The 8,705-nt window shown below is 44.6% G+C and overlaps 1 pseudogene; it reads left to right on the top strand.

The window, feature by feature from the left end:
• Positions 1–4,400: 4,400 nt before the first annotated feature.
• Positions 4,401–5,713, top strand: LOC110304506 (annotated as a pseudogene).
• The last annotated feature ends 2,992 nt before the right edge of the window (positions 5,714–8,705 follow it).

The following is an 8,705-nucleotide window of genomic DNA, read 5'->3' as shown; positions in this document are numbered from 1 at the left end:
GCAAGTTTATACCTTTGAAGATGGTGTGGAACCAAAGCTGAATGAGGAACAGAAAACTGGAGAACTCAGAAGATGAAAGAAGGTACTTGCAGGTAGTAGAATCAAATAAAAGGGTTTCCTACAGCTGGCACCACTATCAAAGGTGGCATTGTTACTGATGGACAAACAATTTGCCACTTTTCTTCAAAGGAGTGTTAGCCATTCCAGCCCTGTGATTCCAAGCAAGACCCTTGAAAGCCTGGCTTTGCTCTAATGTTGTTTGAGTGCACACGCGCGCGCGCGCGCACACACACACACACACACACACACACACACACATCACCCACTTACACATATTTTTATCTTAAATATGACTTTATAAGTGAGTCTTCTTAAGCTGAGCCAGGGTGAGGCTGGACACCTCTGTGTGTTTTATGCCCCCTGTGGAGTTGTATAGCTGGATCCTCAGGTAGTAAACCACATGATAATTTCATTAGATGCTGAAAAAAATTTGACAAAATTCAACATCTCTTCATGTTAAAAGTTTTGGAAAGATCAGGGATTCAAGGCCCATTCTTACACATAGTAAAAGCAATATACAGCAAACCAGTAGCCAACATCAAACTAGATGGAAAGAAACTTGAAGCAATCCCACCAAAATCAGGGACTAGACAAGGCTGCCTGCTCTCTCCCTATTTATTCAATATAGTACTCCAAGTTCTAGCTCGAGCAATTAGACAACAAAAGGAGGTCAAAGGGATACATATTGGAAAAGAAGAAGTCAAAAGATCACTATTTGCAGATGATATGATCTTATACTTAAGTGACCACAAAAATTCCACTAGAAAACTCCTAAAGTTGATAAACAACTTCAGCAAAAGTGTCAGGATGTAAAACTAACTCAAACAAATCAGTACTGGCCTTCCTCTACTCAGAGGATAAACAGGCTGAACAAGAAATTAGGGAAACAACACCCTTCACAATAGTAACCTGTTTTCATACCAGAAGAGTCCTCCAGATTTGCAGGGCCTGTGAAAACAGTGGGAGCCTTTGCCAAGTTACAGAGGGAGTTGCAAAATCAACATGTGAATGGTGAGAGCAGCAGAGACTTGGGGGACACAGAACCCCATGTTCTCATTCCCCTCAGCACTGAGCTGGAGCTGGTGTCTGAAGCACCCTGCAGAGCACTCTGGGGCTGGAGCATCTCAGCTATGATGTAGTAGTCCTATGACGCAGTCTCTGCTTCGAGCCTGTGGTTACAGGAGCCATCTCATGGACAGAGATGGGCTCAGGAAGCATCATGTCACTTGCCTCATGATGTAGCCAAGGGGTTGTTATACCCCTCACTGCTAGGCTGTTTTTCATTTGGTTAGGAATATTTCTTTTTAGGGACAAAGGGGTGTTGAAAGGCTTGTTGGGGACCAAGGAATGATCTTGGAACGAATTTCATTGGCTGAGAAAAGGGAACCTGGCTCTGATAGCCAACTCTGGGCTGCAAAGAAGGTAGGCCAGGAGGAGAGCTGGCTGCAAAGCAAAGCTGAAGATGCTTGCAAGAGTCTCTGATTGATGCTCTTCTCTTGAAGGTGCCTCCTACAATGGAGGGGGCCCTGCCAGCTGTAGTGTTCCAGGACTGTGATTGGCGTTATAAGCGTTTCTTGTGAGACGCTGGGTTAGATGAATAAGTAACACCCAGGCTTCAAACCAACAAACTCCACTGCAGCCCAGACCTCATGTCCCTCTGAGCATGTTCTAGGAGGATCCTGAGGCTGAAAAATTCCAGCTGTCTTTACCTCGTGCCACTTCCTCCTCTGTAGTCTGAAATCACCACCTGCAGCTCCCAAGTCAATGGGCTGTGTGTTCCTCCTAGGTGTGAGTCTCAGTGTTTATCCTTGCCTCTCCTGTGGCCAGCACACTCATCTGTATGTGTGTGGAACTCCGTGACCATAACATCGAGACCTGAGGGGAGTGTTGGTAAATGTTGCTGAGGTCAGTGATGGGAAGCAAGCCTGGTGTTTCTGGAGAGAAAAGTGGCTGGATCAATATTGTCAGCCATAGGCTGATTGCCATTCTGGGGCCGCTGCTTCCTGCGCTTCAGTTTCTTCAGCTGCAAGGAGAGGAAGGCAGAAGACCATTTCCAGGGTATGTTCCAATCTGGTGCGCCACACATATCTTTCTCATTGGCTCGATAACAGTGCCAACTATTATATTTGTGGGTGTCTCAGTTGAGGCTCAGCACAGCATTCTGCAGTAGAGAGAGGACCAACACTAAATAAGGAAATTTAAAGTCAAAGAGATGAGCATGCCTATGTTCATGGAAACCACATTCAAAGTCAGAGGCATCTGACCCTGAAGCTCCTGCTACAGACCCAGCTCTACCAAGTAGGATGAGAAAGGACAGGGATGGAGAAGAGCTACAGGGATGGATGGGTTCACTCCTGTTCCTTCTCCACCTCACCTGTCCCATGGATCTCAAGCCACAGCTCTGATAAGGATGGAAATCTCATCTCTCTTTACACAGGTGGAGCCAGTTCCAATAATTGAAGCAGTCTTAAACTGTCTCCTCTTCTCTACCGTACATCTGGGTCTTGGTTCTTATAATTTTAAATGGGCACAAGGAGTGAAGAACCCCTGAGCAGGGCCAGCAAGGTGGCTCTGTGGGTAAGGCCCGAGTTTGATCCTCAGGACCCACAGGTTGGCAGGGACAAAATGAGAACCATAATATCTTCTAGTGGTCACATGTGCACCATGGCCACTAACTAACTAAATAACTAACCAACTAACCAACCAAGCAACCAACTAACAACTAACTAACTCATTGTAACTGAAAAAAAAATCCAAATAGACAAACCAACCAGATCTCAGTTCTTTATATGCTTCGCAAAAATAAGCTAAACTGAACTTGGATTTTTCTTTTTTGCTATCTTGTAAATGTCTATATTAAAGAGAAATGGAACTTAAGGCCAATCCATGAGAAGCAACAGCACATATAAATTAGACAACTAGAGGTTTCTCCCAGGATACAATAGAAAAGTACAATGGAACATTCTTTATTTCATTTCTGTGGCTGTTCCATAGTGTCCCCACAGTGTTTTACAGTCCCATGGTGTACCATAGTGCTCCTGGAAAAGGGGAGGTAGATGGAGAAGGAGAAACAGGAGTTACCTTAGAATAACCTTAGAGTATTCCATTTACTATAGACTACCTTACAGTGTCCCACAATGTCCCATAGTGCTTCACTTACTATGGATTACCTTACAGTGTCTCACAGTGTCCCATAGTGCCCCACAGTGTCCCATTCTGCCCCAAAGTGCCCCTTAGTTTCCTATAGTGTCCCACAGTGTCCCATACTTCCCTGTAGTGCCCTATAGTGCCTCATAGTGCCCCATAGTACCCAACAGTGCCCACATAGTACCCCATAGTGCCCCATAGTGCCTCATAGTGTCCCATGATGCCCCATAGTGTCTCATAGTGCCTTAGAGCTCCCCATAGAGTGGCATAGTGTCCTATAGTGCCTGCACTGCTGCTAAAGTGTCTGGGTGACTTCTGACTTAAGAGTTGTTTTATCCTTGAATTGTTATTTGCACAAATAAAATTATAATTTTCCCTGTGACTCATTTTTCCTTTTAAACTAGTTCAACTCTTCTGATCTTTTTGTGAAGTATCCTTCCTGCTATCAAGAGGGATTGGAGTGTCATAGAGGTTATGTGAGCTCTGCTATACTGTGCTTCTAGGCTATTTTTAAGCAAGGGACCTGGGCTTCAGACAGATCACTCTTAAACCTATGTGAGGCCTCTCAGCACGTAGTGTGGCCTCATCTTTCTCAATTTCTGCTTCTCAGCAGCCATCAGGGGACTTCCTAGCTGCATCAAAGCATCAAATTTCAGAATCAAATCTGAGCCGACCTGTTTTTCTTGGGTCGGTATCCCTTTGGAGATGAGGATGCAGGCAGAACTCATGGATTTCTCTCAGTGTCATGATTAATTTCTAAGAGACTGAGCAAAGGTGCAGGCTCTCACCCCAGCGGGGTCATCTGGGCTCATTCTGGGCTTGCTTTCCTGTACATGTTCCTGTGTGGGAGTCCTGTGTGGTTGGCTTTGCTTGGTGTTGTACAGTGCAGCAATGTTGGCCCTGGGGTTCTTGAGCATTCAGGGAGAAACTTACCTGGAAAACATCAGGGCTTGGGCATCTTCAAGAACCATTGGTCCCCTCTCTACCCTCCAGTGGATCTCTGAAATCCCCTGTTTTGTTCTGCACTTCCACGAGGCAATGGATACACTAAGTACTGATGGATCATTGTGTGACATACAAATGTCTCAATATGCTACATCGTGTCCATAAAATATAGTGTGGGAGAGAGATAAGAGAGGATGTGGGGGGTAGAATGCACTTCTGATGGTGGCAGCTGGAGCAGCTGAGGAAAGATGGGTCAAAATCAGGACAGCGGCCATTGTCCTGAGGGTGATGGTAATAAGAATGACAAGGACAGGAAAAAGAACTTGGAACCCTCCATACCAACTAGAGGTGGGGATAGAAAACAAAGATGCTGCCAGCAAACTACCTCTGGTGATGGCTCACATTCAGCTGCAGAAAACTACTGAAGTCAGAGAGGATTAAAGACTGATTCCTGTGGAGGAAGAGCTCATTAGAAATCAGGAACAGACAAACCATTAGAAGAAAAACAAGAACAGGGAAGATAGAAAGTAGATGATCTCAGGGGTCCCCATTGTCCGTAGGGAAGCTGCAGAAGACCAGTGATGATGATCACAGCATTGTGTCTACACCTGTGGGCTCAGAACACTATGTCAGCATCCTTTTGCTATTGGACAATGATCTCCTGGGACCAGGCTCTTCAGTTTTCCTGCTCAGTCACAAGATGTATTTGTGATAAGGATGCTGATGGATGATGCAGAGCCCCTGGTCACAGTGACAAAGAAAGAAAAGGCCCCTCAGGAGGTTCATGAAGAGGTTGGTGCCTTGGACAAGTAAATCCAGGAGATTATGGAATCTGTGGGGCTCCATATTACCCATCCTGAGTATTACAAAGAGATAGGAATATTGCTCTCTCAGGGATAATTCACTATGGTGAACTGGGTACAGGTAAGCCCTTGTTGGACAAAGTAGTAGTGAGCCAAACTTGGATCCTCTCTTCAAAGTGGTTGGCTCAGGAACTACTTCAAAAGTACCCGTGTGACAGGCAAATACTCATACGGGAACTATTTTGAGTTGTTGAAGAACATACACTACCCACAGTGTTTATTGACGGCATTGGGACCAAAAGATAGAATTTAAACTGTGGAGTTGAGGAAGAAATTCAGAGAACAGCGTTGGAATGGCTGAACCAATCAGATGATTTGATTTAAGAGGAGATGCGAAAGTTATAGTCACAAAACAAATTAAAACGTTGAATCCAGCTCTTTTAAAGCCACTAATGGTATGATCAAGTTCTCGTTGCTTGATGCAAAGACTAAGATTGACATCTTCTAGATTCACACAAGCAGGGATGTCATTGCTCAGTTATGTCACTGAACAATGACATAACTTTGGAGGACTTATTCATGGCATAAAACAGCCTCTCTGGGGCCAATATCAATAGAAGTAATCTGCACCAAAGGTTTGATGAGAATTTAGAGTAGAGGCAACAAATAAAGATTGCCCCCTAAAAGAATCTAAAAAGAGTGTTCTTTATGAAGAACAAGAAGGCGTGTCTGGGGGTTCTACCTCCAGAGATCCATAGTTGCCCTCAGGAAAGTGAAAGGAGTTTTCCACACCTCTGAGGATGGGAGGTTGCACCGAGGAGACCATTTTCCAGTTGATTTTTGCAAATCAAGAAAACCTGTGTCTTGGAGGATGATGTGTAGGGTACCTGACATGAAGCATCCATCATTGTGATATGGATAAAGCATTGTCTCAGATTGCAGAGGGGGGGGGAGGTGGACAAGAGTAAAGATTCATTGTATACTCATGAAATTGTTGTTGAGCATATTTGGCAGGTCCCGCTTTAGTCTTCATCTTCTGTTTCTTCCTCTACCACTAAACCTCTCTTGCTCACTCTGGCCTTTTACTCAACTGAAATGCATTGTTATTCTGGAACTGCCAGCCTTGATGTTTGTAAGAGTGGGAGAGGCAGACAGTGTGTCCCTCCAGCTTCATCATGTGGGGGAAGCTGGAGTTCACTGACCTGATTTGATTGAATCGCAAATCATAAAAGAAAGCTCCTTTCTCTGAAGGTACACATTTTCTGAGAACCAGGTATTTGGAGAACACCAGGCTTCAGGAATCATAAAAACATCGAATACTCTCAACATGTTCAGTAGCAGATGAGCATATAGACAGACTAGAAACCTTGAAATGGGTACCAGGGGACTCAGGCTTTAGCTTTGTCATCGTCGACAACAGTGAATGACCTTAATTAACCTCAGCTGCTGCAGGACGTGTTTGCATATTGGTTTTCCAGATTCTCCCAATGTAAGTTGGTGTTGCCAGTATGATTAGCTTCTATTGATCAACTCCTTGATATGTCAGAAATTATGTTGGGTACTCTGCATAATTTTTTTATTTGATTTTCATGTTAATACTCTGAGGAAGGAATCAGTTTTATTGAAATAAAATTTACACATTCAAATTATATATATTTAATGTTTATCATATATGCATATATGATATATATATGACATACACACACACACACATATATATATATATATATATATATATATATACACACACACACACACACACACACACACATACATACATACACACACATATATATACACATACAGTCTGGTGGTTGGTTTCAATATCAACTTGCCATAAATTATAAGCTCATAAGAGCACTGAGCCTTGTCCTAAAGAACTATCTTGATTGCTTACATTGATTCAAGAAGCTGAATTCCCAAGTGTGGGCAGTCCCTCCTGGTTGAGTAAGATTGTTGATGACTTCTGTCCCCCAACAGCTTATATAGCACCCTTTGATATTATGAAAGCAGGCTGGCATGGAGGGAGCTTCCTGGTTAGTACCCACTTGATATCTCGGTCCTGTGACCAAAGCGTGTGGTGTTTTCAGCAATAGGATCTTACAGCCAAGTTTTAGAGGGCAACGTAGAGCAATGTCATGGCGGATATATAAGCAGTGAAGGGGTCCAAAAGAAGGGCAGTCTTCATATCAGAAATAGGATGCCATTCTTGAAATGAGTCACATACACGAAGACGGAGTGACATTTTCATGATCACGGAGTGACATTTTTCATGATCAGACATAGCTAGCACCTCTGCCCAAGTGGGGTATTTCTGATACAGAGTTGATGCTCCTTGTGCACTCTCTGAATGAATGGGCACATAAAGTGTAGCGAGGAAAGACATGGCAATATATCGAGAACTGCAGCACATTAACCTTGAACCTAACTGAAGTCACGACCAGATTATATGGATGCGTCAGTATTGGAATGAGAGAGTTTTGTCTGTGAGGAGCAGGTATGGCCGCTGCCCCAAGATGGCGACCAGGACGGCTGCCAGGTCTTATGACCTGTGCCTGACTTCCTCATTATCTCAGACTTAGCCACATCCCAGCCGCCTGCACTGTGCAGATGCCATGCTTCGTCAGCTTGCCTGAGGTGTTGTCACTTGCTAAGAACGTATGGACTGCCATTATGTGACTGGGGTGATTGGGGGGAGTCAGTAGGGTATTTAAGGTGCCCCCCAGGTTGTGCGAGGGATTCCTGTTCCTGCATTGCAATGCTAAGTGTTCCTGAATAAACCTGCTTGAAGAAGGACAACATGGTGTTGCGTCTTTCCTGCTGGTCAGGGTGGATGTGACATTTGTCTTTTGTTTTTTGTTTTGTTTTTTTCATGTCCCGCATCTCTGTTCTAGTCTTACTGCAACATCATACACCTTAGATGAAGAATAAGTTCCAGGGAAGACTGGAATCACCCTTCTTGTGAATTCAGTTCTCCCTCTCCAACATCAAATTCTTCATAACAATTGAGATTATTGACAGTGTGGCAGTCACAACTCCACACAAATCAGTCTTTCTTATTCTTTTCCCCTTACAACCAGAGGATCCACCCAGGTAATAACGAAGGCCACATGGGTGACCCCCACCTCTTTCTTGGAGTACAGGTGTTTACTAGGTCTTTGGGGAGGAGATTGGGATCTGCAGAAATTCTTTTGAAAAGAACAGGATCTAATAAGTCCTGGAAGGTCACAGACCTCAGAGAATGAGGAATGAGTACCTTCCCAAGGACACTGGAGAGAGCTGTCACCCTGCCAAGTCTCTTTGACACTGGAGCTCTCTCTTGGGACTCACTGGCTACACACAGGTGCACGGCTGTATTAGCCAGCTGGTGTGGGCCAGGTGGACTCACTCCATTAGAAATGCAACATCTTGACCATCGCATGAGTGACTAGAGAGGAATATGTTGCATGAAACTCAAAATGCCAGCAACGTTGGCAGAGAGCCTCTGCTCTCCCTCTGTGGCATCAAGAAAGGCCTAGTGGAGAATGACCCCATGTGCCACCATGTGCTATTTGAATGGCCTAGGAAGCCCCTGGTTGGCTCTCTAGTTTCTTTGTTTTGTTTCTATACTGAATGAGAAGCCAAGCAGAAGGAAGGACCTGAAGGGAAGTTGACCTTTGTGGCCTCCCTTCCCCCCAGCCTGGAACCTGCCTGCTCAAGGGTGGAGCTACCGGCTCATTCGTCCTGCCACGCCCACTGCTGGAACCTGCC

The sequence above is a fragment of the Mus caroli genome, chromosome 11 (genome assembly GCF_900094665.2).
Source record: "Mus caroli chromosome 11, CAROLI_EIJ_v1.1, whole genome shotgun sequence".
In the NCBI taxonomy this organism is placed as follows: Eukaryota; Metazoa; Chordata; class Mammalia; order Rodentia; family Muridae; genus Mus; species Mus caroli.
This window is presented reverse-complemented; position numbering and strand designations above follow the sequence as displayed.